The following is a 14,663-nucleotide window of genomic DNA, read 5'->3' as shown; positions in this document are numbered from 1 at the left end:
TTAAAAGTGAGAATATTACAAAAGTGGAAGAAAAGGAGATAGAGTTGAGTGTAGAGATTGAAGAAGGTCCTCTTGATTATGTCTTGAGAGCAGGATTTAAGCACTAAGAAGTGCTTGGTAAGTGCCAAATGATGTAAATTTAAGGTAGACTTCAAAGACTAACGAAAGCGGAAGACCCAGATCTAACAATTTTAAGTGGCCGTGAAAGACGGGAATTAAAATGTCAAGAAGTGGACTGGAGAGAGAGAAAGAGGAGAAAGAGAGAGTGCAAAAGAGAGAGAAAGACTGCATGAAGAGAGAGAAAGAGAGTGATGAGGAGAGAGAAAGACTAGAATTTAATAGAGAAATACAAGAAAGAGAAAGAAGCCATAGAAGCTATGAGCAAGATAGGAGAGAAGGACAGTAATGTATTAATGTGTCAAAAAGATGTGAAAATTTACATGTCCTCTCCTTTTATACCATTGTCAGTGTGACATGGCATAACACCAATATTATTTACACACAAAATCCTTATTCTTCTCAACTTCATACAATCCATCTTGTTCCAAAGGTTTTTGCCCTAAAAAACAAAGTTAAAAGACTAGAAAAGAATGGATAGAATAGAGTACTGCTCTGTTTGTACAACTTTACAAATGGGAAAATGAATGAAAATTTACCAACATATGGACTAAAATGGAAGTAATGAGTAAACCTCATCTATATACATGATCAGGAATGCTTCAAAAGTATTTGGAGCCATAAAATCTTCAATTGATGAACTCAAAATTAAGTAGACAGCTTGTTGTGTAAATAGACTGTGTAAATAGACCTTGTTGGACCACATCTGCCATAACTTTTAGTAGAAGAGTCTAAATGAGGCATACCACATGTCAAAACATAGCTCTTGAAGAGTACTTTGACCCTATGTAGGTGGCTAAATTCTGAAAATTAGGCACAATAAAAACTGTTCTAAAATAGCGTATTGTCTTGACCGTGTCTACACCAAAACTAGCTCCATAGTCAATAGGCTTCAGCCACTAATGTATCCCTTAAGAAAGGAAACTCATCCAATATAGAATCAGGCCTCCAAGAAGCTTCCTCAAGCGGTAAACCTCTTCATTTGATCAAATATTCTACGATAGAACGAGATTGAAGCTTCTTCTCATGCTGACCTATGACAGCCTCTGGAATGTATTGAATAAGACCCTCTTCATCAATAGGTGGCAGCTCATCAACTGTATTAACTGGATCACCATAGAAAGGCTTGAATTAACTAACATGAAAGACATTATGAATCTTTGTGGAAGAGGGCAGCTCCAATCTGTATGTCAAGTCTCCAATGCGCTTTAGGATCCGATAGGGACCATAAAATCTGTGAGCAAGCTTGTTACTAGATCCATCCTTCAAAGTGGAATACCTAGAATTGGGCACCTTCAATAAGACCAACTCTCCTTCTTGGAACTCTAAAGGTCACCTCTTCTCATCAACATACATCTTCATTTGGTCTTGAGCTTTTCTCAAATTCATTTTACATTGCTGAAGAAGGGTTTGCATTCTTTCCAACTCTTCTTTCCCATGAGGATTGATTCTTTCATTAAAGATGACGGTGGGCAAGGGCACCTTATAGCCATACATAGCCTCAAAGGGTGAAACTCCAATGCTAGCATGAGTAGAGTTATTGTAGAAAAACTCATTCAAGTGTAACCAAGAATCCCTTGAATTTTGGACATCATAGCAGAAATTGCGAAGATAAGTCTCCAACCATTTAACTCTTTTTTCCTGTCCATTAGTTCATGGATGATAGGCCATAGATGGAGCCAATTTAGTGCCCATAGATGTGAATACTTCGTGCCAAAAGTTACTCATGAACTTTAAGTCTCTATCATGAACAATCACCTGCGGTAATCCTTGTAGTCTAAAAATCTGCTCCATGAACTGACTGGCCACTTGAGAGGCAGTACACTGGGTCTTGGTTGGAATGAAATGGGCTACCTTGGTGAGTCTATCCACCACCACATATATACTATTCCATCCCTTCTTGGTAGTAGACAATCCAGTAATAAAGTCCGTGGTAATTTGCATCCATTTTCCTGTAAGAATGGGTAATGGCTGCAACAAACCACCTGGCTTATGGGTACTATCCTTATTCTATTGACAAGGCATACACTTCATGACAAAGTCCTTGACATCTTTCCATAGCCCTTTCCAATAAAAACTTTTGTTGATCCTATCATAGGTCTTGAAAACTCCAAGATGTCCAACTAAAGGCGAAGAATGTAGTTCCTCCATAATTTTTCATGTAAAAGAAAAGGTAGAAGGAATGACAATCTTGCCATTTAACCAAATAAGGCCATTTTTAAGTTGATAATGCGAGTTTTCTTCCATAAGACCTTGCTATAATTTCTGAAAAATATGGCTAAGTTCTTCATCCAAACGATGAGCCTCATGTAGTTCTTCAACCCAATCACTATGTAGTTCAATTGTTGCTGAAACTTTGCAAGCCCACAAACGAGAAAGAGAATCAGCCACTATATTGTCTTTACCCCTTGTATGAGTGATGTCAAAGTCATAATTTTGCAGTGTAACTACCCAACTACAAATAATCCATTTTGCAGTGTAACTACCCTGAATCGGTTACCATACAAATAATGCAGTGTAACTACCCTGAATCAGTTACCATACAAATAATCCATTTTGCATGGTAACCGATTCAGGGTAGTTACACTGCACTTTGTAACATAATCGATTCAGGGTTACCATTATTTACCATACAAATAATGGTGCCATTTTTTAATTGCATGCAAGATAGCCAACATCTCTTGGTCATAAACATTCATGGCCATTTCTTTATCTGTCAACTTACGGCTTTCAAAGGCAATCAGTCCATGCTCCTATAACAAAATAGCCCCAATGCCACGACCACTGGCATCACACTGGATGGTAAATTCTTTGGAGAAGTCTAGGCATACTAAGATAGGAGTAGAAGTAAGGAGTCCCTTTAACTGGTTGTAGCTACTATCTACAAGGGCATCCTAAAAGAAAGTCTCATTCTTCAACTTGCAAGTCAAAGGAGCTACAATAGCTGCATAATGTTTGATGAATCGGCAATAGAATGAAGATAGACCAAGAAATCCTCTAAGAGAAGTGATAGTAGTGGGTGTTGGCCTATCTTTTATACATTGCACCTTCTTGGAGTCAGCCTATATCCCTTTTTCACTAACAATATGTCCCAATTATTCCACTTCAGTCTGCATGAAAGAACATTTCTTTTCCTTAGCAAAAATCCTGTGATGTCTCAATACATCAAAAACCCTCCTCATATGTGCTAAGTGATCCTGTAAAGTCTTACTGTAAATCAGAATGTCATCAAAGAACACCAAGACAAACTAAAAGAGGAAAGGCTGCAAATTCTTATTCATCAGGCTTTGGAAGGTAGCTGGAGAATTTGTAAGTCCAAATGGCATCACTAAGAAATGATAGAGCCCACGATCAGTCCTGAAAGTAGTCTTGACTTCATCACCCTCTCGCATGCAGATCTGATGACACCCTGACCTCAAATCAATCTTCGTAAAGAATCGAGCCCCCTTGAGCTCATCAAACAAATCATCAATCTTGGGTATCAAATACATGTTCTTCATCACTGTGATCTTATTAAGATCCCTATTGTCAATTCACATTCTGAAAGATCCATCTTTCTTTTTTACTAACAAAACTGGAGATGCATAGGGTGAAGAACTTGGTTCAATGAATCCCATCTCAAGAAGCTCCTTGATTTACTTAGCCACTTCCTCCCGCTCACATTTAGATAGTCCGTAAGGTGGCTTATTAATTGGCTTTGAGTTGGTGGGCTCCAAATCAATAGGGTGATCTACTGCTCTCTTTGGAGACAATGAAGTAGGCACCTCAAACAAATCCCTATACTCCTCAAGAAGAGCAGTCAAGACTGGATGACTTGCTGAATTATTGGGCTAATCGTCTATCTCTTTATTCAAATGCAAAAAAAATATTTGTGAACGCCTCTTGTACTCCCTTTTGAGTTGTTGAATGGTGATAAGCTAAAAATTTGATCTACTAGAAATTCCTTGTAAATGGATGAGCTATCCATTGAAGATAAACTCCATATACATCTATGAGAAATCCATTGTGATGTTGTCTAATGTCACCAACCAATCACAACCGAGTACAATATCTATAGGCCCCGCCCATTTCCAAGGTAATCAGGTTTACTTTTGCTTCAAAATTTTCAGCCAGCTATAAAGAAACATGTGGGCATATTTGTGTGCTGATTTCTTCTTCACCATTGACCACTTGAACTCTAATGGGTTGTTATAAATCAGTGGGAATACAATTCAGCTTGTTCATAATGGACTTATTCACAAAACTATGTGTACTGCGACTATCTATCAAAATAAACATTGCCTTTCCATGAATGTTACCCTTCATACGGAGTGTATCAAGGCTCTTAGAACCTATCCAAGCATCCATGGAAATTAAACAACTAGTGGCAGCAAGTGGCTCATGATAAGTTCCACCTAGATCAAAAGAAACACTCCCACCTAGATCAAAAGGAAAAGAGTCGGTTGGATCATAAAAATACTCTTGCCCAACTTCTTCCTCAAGATCATCATTTTCAACATTAGGTTCGATTGCATTAGCTTCATCAATCTCATCTTCAAGATCCTCAAACACTAACATACTTTGAAGTTTGGGTTTGACATTTTTGTATATACACTTTGTGGCATGATTAGGTATATATTTTTCCCCACACTTGAAACATAAGCCTTTTTCCTTTCTTTCTTTGTAGAGATCCATAGGGATAGACTTAGGATTCATGCTGGCTGAAATGGATTTAGGCTTATTGTCCCCTTGCTCAAAGTCAACTCTAGGACTTTTTACTGTCTTGAAATTACCTTGAGGTCTTGAAGCATTGAACTTTGGATAAGTTTGCACTCTTGAGCCCCCATTTGGCACATGATTGCTGCCATAAATTTTACCAACTGGTCCCTATTTTAAAATAGTCTTTGGTTGTCCAAAACTAGGCTAAAATGAAGATTCTCTTCTATATTTCCTTCCATAGCGCTCCGCAAGCTCAATAGCCTTAAAGAGAGAAATAGGGTTTTATTCCATGACATCAGTTGATATATAAAGATGGCTCTAAACCATACATATACTTGTGGACCTTAGCCTCATCACTGATGCTCTCTAAATACATGGTGAGGTTGAGAAATTGGTTAGTGTACTCTCTTACACTTAGGCCTCTTTGCTCCAAACCATACCATCTCCATGCCAATTTCTCTTTTTCAAGAGGGAAGACAAATACTTTAGCCATAAGTGTCTTGAAAGCTTCCCAATTCTCTATAAGTATGTTTTTCCTTTTTATATACCTCCACCAAGTATGCGCAAATCCCTCCAAATGCAAGTAAGCAAAATGAATTTTCATGTTATCAGTTTTGGAAAATATGTCAAACTAAGATTCCATCTTAGAGGTCCACTCCTCTAAATCAGATGGTGAAGATGACTGACCATTGAACTTAGCTAAAATGATATTGTCTTTTAGCTCTCTTTCATGGAATGGTTGCTATCCCAAAATATATTGATCATGAGTGCTAGGCATTGAACCCCCAAAGTGAGATGGAAATCTCCCAATAGGTGGCTGAGAACCACTATGCAATCTTCCCGTTGGTAGAGGACCCCTAGGAAGTTGAGTATTCAGCCCAAAAGCTTGAGAGTTGGCTTCATTCAAACTGCCCACATAATCATCATGCCTTTGTGAAGTATCACCTACTTCATATTGGCTATTTGGGATGCCTCTTCATCCAATAATTCCATGATCTTGACCATTTTGGTTAGGTGACTGAAGTGGAACTGAAGGCTCACTGTTTGAATAAGCTTTGTCCTTTGCTTCTTTAGATCCCATTTGCATTTGCATCCATTGGGAGAATTGAGCCATAATTTGAGCATTGGATTCCACCAACTTGTCAATAGAAGCCTTTGTTTGAGTCATTGAATCCACTAATTTCTCAATACAAGACTTTGTTTGATCAGTAGATAAAATCATTTGCTCCATTCTTGATAATAGGGTCTCATGACGTTCTCTATGCCTTCGTTCATGTGAACAAAAGGTATCATTAAAAGTGCATTGATTTCCCCTTGTTATTGAGGCTCTTCAAGGCTTTCTTGAGGTCCATTATCCAATATAGAATCTCTAATTTGCTAAGCATAGTCATCCTGGACCTTATTTTTACCCTTATGCCTTGCTATAATAGTGCAGTCCTGCAATACCCCCTGTCAGAAAAATGGCTATATCTTGGGCTAGAGAACTCCGATTCCAAAAAAATTTGGTTCAAATTGAAGCCAAGATTTCCCTCTTCTAGATGAGCTATAGCACACTATAACAAGTTTAGGACAAAAACTTCTGTAACTCAATATTTGAGTCTGAATTGTCCAGATCTGCACCCTATTTTAACCACCAATGAATGCACTGTTTCCACCCTATAAGGTAAGATAGTAACCCAAATGGCTACCAAACCATGTAGAAGGCTGAGTAGGACCTGTGGGTACCCTATAGTACCTGCACATGTACTTTAGTAATGATGGTTGTACTTGTGAGAACTTGTTAATGACCTGCAATGTCCTATAAAATCCATGTTTTACCTGTTTTGCTTCTGAAGGTACTTGACCCTTTGGAAACTCTTGAATATTCAATTCTTCACTCGTTGGAGCTATGTGAGGGATAAAACAGCATGACATGCTCCCTACATAGGCTCTGAATCACTGGGAGGTGGGCAAAGTTCCCCCCGAGTCAGTTGGTTGCACCCCTTCGGGATCTTTAATAATGAGGGAGGGTCACCTCTCTTTTGTCTCACTATCTCCCCCAACATCCCCATTTTTCCTCGGTGGGTATATCAACATGGCAATGGCATTCTATTCTAATCAACCAACATAAAATGTATTTCTAAAATATTCATCCTACCCTTTCATGAGATGCTATTGGATTAATTCTTGAAATTTTAGATAGGATGAGAGTCTTACCGATCCAAATCAGTAACTCACTAATTGCTAGTACTTACCCTTTTACATTTTTCATCTTGGGCAAAAGAATTCAACCAAACAAGTCAAGGTTATACATCAAACTTGGCAAATGATACCTATGATGAGATTATGATTGAATCAATGCTAAAATTCAATGAAATGGACTGAGATTAATTGAAATATACCAATCTCTGATCTATTGATCAATTCAAAGAATTATTTGATAAATAATCTCTCATCAACAAGTGAAAAAGCATTAGCAAGTGGACTATTGAGAGATTTCAGAGATTAAGCAAGAGAAATACCTTGATTAAGCTTGAAGAGGATGGTAGATGTCAACTTGAATCCCATTAATGGAAGAATTCCCCATAATCCACCATGAATCCACCATAAAGCTTCAAATATCCATAAAATCAATCCATATGAGCTCTAATATGATCAAATCCGTGAAGAATCAAAGCCCCGAGCTTGCTTGAACACTTGAATACCAAAGATTCAAGCCTCTTGAATACCAAAGATTCAAGCCTCTTGAATACCAAAGATTCAAGCCTCTTGAACAATTGAATACCAAAGATTCAAGCCTCTTGAATACCAAAGATTCAAGCCTCTTGAAGGAAAGCACCAAAATAAACCTTCAATATGAGCTCCAACATGCTCCATGAGCTAAAATCTCTACAATGTCTTCAATCTTGGAGTCCATCTGACTTGTACATGGTACTAGAGAAGCCTTGGAGGTCAGAGATGAAGATGGTACACGGTACATGGTACATGCTTCCAGGTCTATGAAGTCCATCCGACTTATACATGGTACATGCTTCCAAGTCTGTGGCTATGGCTACCCTGCTGTGTTTTAGGGTTTTGAGCAAAGAAGATGAAGATTAGAGTTCATCTCTTGTTGGAAGTTGCTGAATATATGCATGATGAAGTGCTTCAAAGCATGCAACCAATCTGTAGGAGATGTAGAGTAGATCAAGAAGAGGATTAGAGCAGGGAATTCAACGCATTTTTTGGCATAAATTTTGGGCTGCTTGCTGCTCCAACTACTGCATCATGCATGTGACCATGGTACTCAATCTGAAGCATAGGAGATGAAGGATCTTTGCCCCATGGTTTTGCTGTGAGAAATGATCAGTAGAGAAAGATTTGGAAGGATTTCTTGGTAGCCACCATTGAAGCTTCAAGAAATAGCTTAGAAGAGAGAGAAGAGAAGCTCCCTTTTGAAAAGTAACTAGAGTTTAACCCTCAACTAAGCCTGGTTAACTACCATTTAACCTTGTTACCTCCAAATTGCATGAAATTTTGACGATCTGCTACTTTAGCCATTCTCCGCCATATCTGACCTTCAAGATTTCCTGATGTAGTCTCTTGCTAACTATAGATAGTCTGCAATCCTCCACTAGTCATTGTCTTTGTCAAGTACTTGTATGAAATTGATTTTTTGATGGAGAAAATAGGACTGAAAATAGAAGGAAATTTTGATCAAAGAACAATGCTCTGATACCACTTGTCAAGAAGTGGACTGGAGAGAGAGAAAGAGTGTAGAAGAGAGAGAAAGACTGTAGGAAGAGAGAGAAAGAGAGTGACAAGGAGAGAGAAAGACTAGAATTGGAGAGAGAAAGACAGGAAAGAGAAAGAAGCCATAGAAGTTGTGAGCAAGATAGGAGAGAAGGACAGTAATGTATTAATGTGTCAAAAAGATGTGAAAAATTACATGTCATCTCCTTTTATACCAATGTAATATGACATGGCATAACATCAATATTATTTACACATTAAATCCTTATTCTTCCAAGCTTCTTACATAAAATTACTTCAAAAGACAAACTTTCGTAGTGGTTGTGGATTTTTCATAATTTTTATGGTTTCTGAATTGAAGTAGGACAAGTTCCCGACAGTTCAGGACTTCAAGACTGATACACAGAAATTTTTAAATGCAAAATCATGTCTCTTGGAATGTCAAATTATGGCCAAGATGTGGAAGGGCATGATCCTTGGGGCCATTGAGCCAAAAAAAAAAACATGTGAGGGGGGGCATTTTTTTCGATGGGTAGCAGCATGAAGGTGCAATCATGACGTTTTGATCATAAAGGGAGTTGGGGCTAAAGAATAAGTCATCGATTTGATTGTGCCAACCTTCTCCAATTTTTTGCTCTGATTTGCTGCTCTCCATGCGAGGAATGGCTACCTAGATGTGAGATCAGAATTCAATCTTTTTCTCTCCTCTCTCTCTCTCCTCCAAGAGACCATTTATGGGCAAAATAAAGAGAAGAACGGGATGAAGAATGCTTATCTGGCAATGCATCACATTGATTTAAGATCAAGAGGATGTTGAGAAATGATGTTCAGTGTTGTGTAGAGATTGATGGCATGTCCAATAGCTATCCATGCATTCAATTTCCATGACCCGAAACATGCAATTTAACAATATATCCACTTTATGAAGAAAATTTGATTGTTTTTTATAGTTTATGGTCTAAATGAAGTGCATATGGTATGAAAATTTGTATGAACCTTGTTTGACATGTCTTTGAGGGCTACAAGTAATAATATGTAGAACTCATAATTAAATGTGGTTGTTATCAATAATTTAAAGCTCGAAATGTATTATTTAAGTGAAAAAATAAGGAGTTTTTCCATTTCGGGTGGAGAAATCGTGTTCTTATGAAATAAAATGAAAGATAATGATGAATCTTAGTAATCCTTATCAAGTTGAATTAGAACATAAAAAAATAAAATCAATTTATTAGTAAATAAATTAATCAATCAAGAAAAATAGATTTTAAATTAAATAATAGTTTTTACATACCAAAAAATTATAAAAATTTACAAATATATATTTGGATGTATGCTGGATCTAAGGCATGATGTTTAGGTTTACCCTGATTTCTTCAAGGAATTTACAATTCGGTGTGTGATGCCCTTGGGTGAGGTATTGGTATAGTATTGATGCAATAACATGGGGTAATAGCTTTTGAAAGCCAAAAACTTGCTGAAAATGAGATGGTAATGAATGTTTATGATCAAGAAATGCTGGCTATTCTTCATGCCATAAAGAAATGGCACCATTACTTGTATGGCAATAGGTTTAGAGTCAAGAGTGACCATAGGTCCTCAAATATTTCTTATCTCAATCCAACCTTACTCCTAAGCAACGTAGATGGGTGGCCACATTGCAAAATTATGACTTTGACATTACCCATACTCGTAGGAAAGACACTGTAGTGGCTGATTCCTTATCTAGAATGTAGGCATATAAAGTCTCTGCTATCATGGAATTGCATAGTGATTGGATACGCGAGCTTCAGGAGGCTTACCTATTGGATGCTAATTTCAACAATATTTCAAAAATTACAACAAGGTCAACGTACAAAAAACTCTCCATTTTAGCTTTAAAATGGGTTTTTATGGCTTAATGGTAGGATTGCTATCACTCACACTTCCCCATTCAAGCAGAAGATCATGCAAGAAAATGCATTCAACACCTATAGTTGGTCATTTGGGAGTGTTCAAAACCTATGACAAAATTGCCAAGAGTTTTCATTGGAAGGGCCTTTGGAGAGATGTTAAAGAGTTTCTCTTTAGTTGCGTGCCTTGTCAAAAAAACAAGCACATCACATTAAAGCTAGGTGGGTTGCTATAGCCATTGCCTATTCCCGAGGGCAAGTGGACTCATATAACCATGGATTTTATTATAGGTCTGCCTCTCACCAAGAAAGGGTGGAATAGCATCTATGTGGTGGTGGATCGGCTCACAAAGGCAGCTCATTTTATCCCCACTAAAGCCCAATTTACTCCATCACAAGTAGCCAACCAATTTATGGAACATGTGTTCAAATTGCATGGTTTACCGCAGGTCATTGTGCATGATAGGGATACAAATTGATGAGCAATTTTTGGCCAGCAGTTCTACGTGCACTAAGTTGGCTCCCTCTACAACTTATCACCCCCAAACTTATGGTCAAACAGAGAGGGTCAAAAAATGACTGGCTATTTGAGACACTTTTTTCATGATGTTCAGCATGCTTGGGATGCATGGTTACATTTGATTGAGTTTTCCTATAATAACTCCACCCATGCTAGCATAGGGGTTTCACCTTTCGAGGCTTTATATGGGTATAAGGTCCCTCTCCCCACGATCATCTTCAATGACAAGACCAATCCTCAAAGCAAGGAAGAATTGGATAGGATGCAGGCCCTACTTCAACAATGTAAGTTGAAACTTTAAGAGAGATCAATATCAAATGAAGCTTTATGCTGATGAGAAAAGACGAGACATTGAGTTCCAAGAAGGGGATTTGGTTTTGTTGAAAGTACCTAAGTCTAGGTATGCCACTCTTAAGGATGGCTTCAACAACAAGTTAGCTCACAAGTTCTATGGGCCCTATCGAATTATCAAGTGGGTTGGTGAGTTGACTTATCAGTTGGAATTACCCCCTTCCACCAAGATTCACAATGTTTTTCATGTGAGTCAACTCAAACCTTTCATTGGGTCATCAATGGATTACTTAGAAGAGCTCCCTCTCCTATGGATGAAGAGGGTATCATCCAATAAATTCCAGAGGTAGTCATAGGTCAAAGGGAAAAGAAGTTGTGCTCAAGATCAATCATGGAATACTTGATCAAATGGCAAGGATTTCCCCTTGAAGAGACCTCTTGGTGACCAACTTCAATCATAGAAGAGTCCCTCATCTTATGGATACTAACTTGGCTGAAATGTAGTCAGCAGGTAGCTTGTCCCAATTTAGACAGAGCCTGCAAACAGCTCTCTATTTCCAACTAGATTTGATACTCAAAGTAAGCTATGTTTCTATGTGACAAACACCCCAATCAGAGTTACCTATCAAAAGTTATTGCATATTTACTACAACATGGTCCTGTAGTAGACGGCATGCCGTCCACTATCTGCAGCACTCAATTCCTCACTGAATATGGGAAATTGGATTTTTCTTATTCCCCAATCATGCCCATATATCATATAGTATCCATGCCCAGCATACATACATAACCCCCACATGATTTATTGAATAACCCCTTGTTGTCATGCAGCAGCAGAGTAATACTCTAGAATGCCCTATCGTGTTTTGTAATAAATGCCCATTTTGTTTTTGAGGGAAAAATCCTTTGGGTGGGGATGGAATGTAAGAGATGGGGAAATACGGGAATGTACGGGAATAAAATAAGGGAGGAAAATACTTGCTACACTGGCAGGTATATAAGATATAAGGGACTTGACATTTTTTCCCATCAGATTATAATAGCAAGTCTCCTTCATCTTCTCTCCCTCTCACCAGCTTTTATGGCTTCCTTCCTTCCTTTTCTATTTTTCTCTCTCTTCTTTTAGTATTTCTCTCTCCTCGTCACTCTCTTTCTCTCTCTTCTTCTTTTGTTCTTATCTCTCTTATGTAGCCTTCTCTCTCCTCTTTCTCCCGAGTCCTCTCCTTGACATGTTTGCACCTTCTATAGATCTAGATAGTAATTGTTGAGTTTGGTGAACTTTATCTTATATGCATTTTTTGTCTCAACCTTTAGTATTTTCGTGCCTTAGACATGCATGGAGTCTCATATTAGTGCCAAAATCTATGCATTAAGTTACTGTTGGCTGTCTATTAACTTTGAAGGTCTAGGAAGAGGCATGATTCTATTTCTCTTTAATATATGACCAAATCCAATCTCACATCCATGAATACTTTTGAGTAAGTCAAATTTCTAATATTGGCCCTATTACAAATGGATTATGCATCCATAGTTGAAAACTCATTTGACACATCTTTCATTGTGGACTCAATCACCTTCTCCTTCACAGCTTTGAACTTTGGATTGCTCAAAGCATTTTTTAATATACTTGCCTTAAGAAATCTTCTACTAGATGATTGAAGCTCATCCTCACCTAGGTTTTCATTCTGAGCTTGCTTGTATGCTTTAGTACGTCGCTTCCACTATCCGCTAATCACAATCAACTCATTGATTGGATTTTTCTTTTGTTTACACTCTTGTATTAGCTTGTTGTTGATCTTTCTAAGGTCATCCAATAGTACCTGTCTCCTTGTATGAGATACCAATGTCATGGATAGTATATTCCATTGTGACAATCTTATTATTTTGTTAAATTATAGCTCATTCAATTGCAACACTTGTCCTATGAGCTATTGTATATGACGTTGATTTTGTGCATTGATCACATCATGATAACTTTTTATGATTGCCTGGTAGGTTGTAAACACTTTGAATGTCTAATCATTGAGATGCTTGGTTGAAAAAGGAATTTTGAATGAGAAGAAAGAATAAATCTAAGCAAATACTTTGTGGAAATTATTAAAAAGGTAAAACAAGATTGAAAAAGTAGAGAGAGAAGAGGATTATTTTATTAATCCCTTCTCTTTTCCTTATTTTCAAGAGGAGAGAGGGGGAGCTAAAAGGCCCATTTCTAAGTACATTTTTGTCCTGATAATATTAATGGTTAGCTTGTTGAGTCCTTTGTCGTCGTTGAGACAAATATATGGAGAGAGCAATCCTTTTTCTTGATAGATAATATTGGAGCTCTTGCCAATGACTTTGAATATTGTCCAAATCCCTAGACTAGATTCTCATTAATATATTTTTGTAGTTTTGCTAATTCATATTTAGATAGCTTATAGATTGGCACAATCATAAGATTGGTGCTCAAGAAGCATATCTACTTTCTTCTTTTCAAACACATCTCATGATATTGGAGTGGGAGAACATGTCGTACCTTTATTAGTCAATAGTTTGGCTCACATATTAGGAAAGTAGAAATTTTCTTGGTTGCTCTCATAAATATATTGCTCCAATATAAGCTAGCCTTGTAAATTGTGGCAACCTTGGTTCAAACTTTTGAGTTCTCTAATTGGTATTGGGATTGTGTAGTTTGTGTCAAGGTAGACCAATGATGACTATATTGCTTGGGCAACATATGATAGCTATGTTAGTTACAAAGTCTCTTCATGTCACTTTTATAGGACTCTTTTTATCTATGAGATTGTTTGAAGCAAGATAATAATCATGTATGACTTTCACAAGAACTAGACTAGATTTCTCCATGATTGTGATACCATATGCCTAGCAAACTTCTCATCCATAAAAGATGTAGAGGCTCTAGAGTCCAAATTGCTTGAACACCTAGTTGTCAATGTGGTGTATAAACTCTCATTAATGACATGAAACTTAAAGTAGAATTAGGAGACAAGGAGGGGCGTTCTAAGAGTTCCTACTTTTCGTTCAGCTACATGGTCCTTTTATTGTGGTTGGATATCCATCTTTCTTGAAAATGAGGACACAATAGAGCTTTATACATGTAGCCTCTTGTTACGATAATGTTGAGGAATATGACTAGGTTCTCCATACTACAATATAATCCTTGAGAGCATCCTTCTTGCTTTGTTTATTTGAGAATTACTTGAATTGGACTGAATCAATTCCAAATAGACTCAATATTAGTTTTTATTTTTCCTAGGAGGTGATTGTTGTCATGGTATCTAGACTTAATGAAAAACCATGGTGCTTCCCTTGATGTCTCTCAAATAGCTGGTTATCACATTCTATTACTTAAGAAATGAAGTCACGTCATTTAGTCTCCAATGAAATTGACTAATAAAATAATCCTCATGCCAAGTCAAATCATAGGCAAGTTTTCA

This window comes from Lygodium microphyllum, chromosome 19, assembly GCF_053477565.2.
Source record: "Lygodium microphyllum isolate KBCC chromosome 19, Lygodium_microphyllum_v1.1.10, whole genome shotgun sequence".
NCBI lineage: Eukaryota > Viridiplantae > Streptophyta > Polypodiopsida > Schizaeales > Lygodiaceae > Lygodium > Lygodium microphyllum.
Note: the sequence above shows the minus strand (reverse complement) of the source record.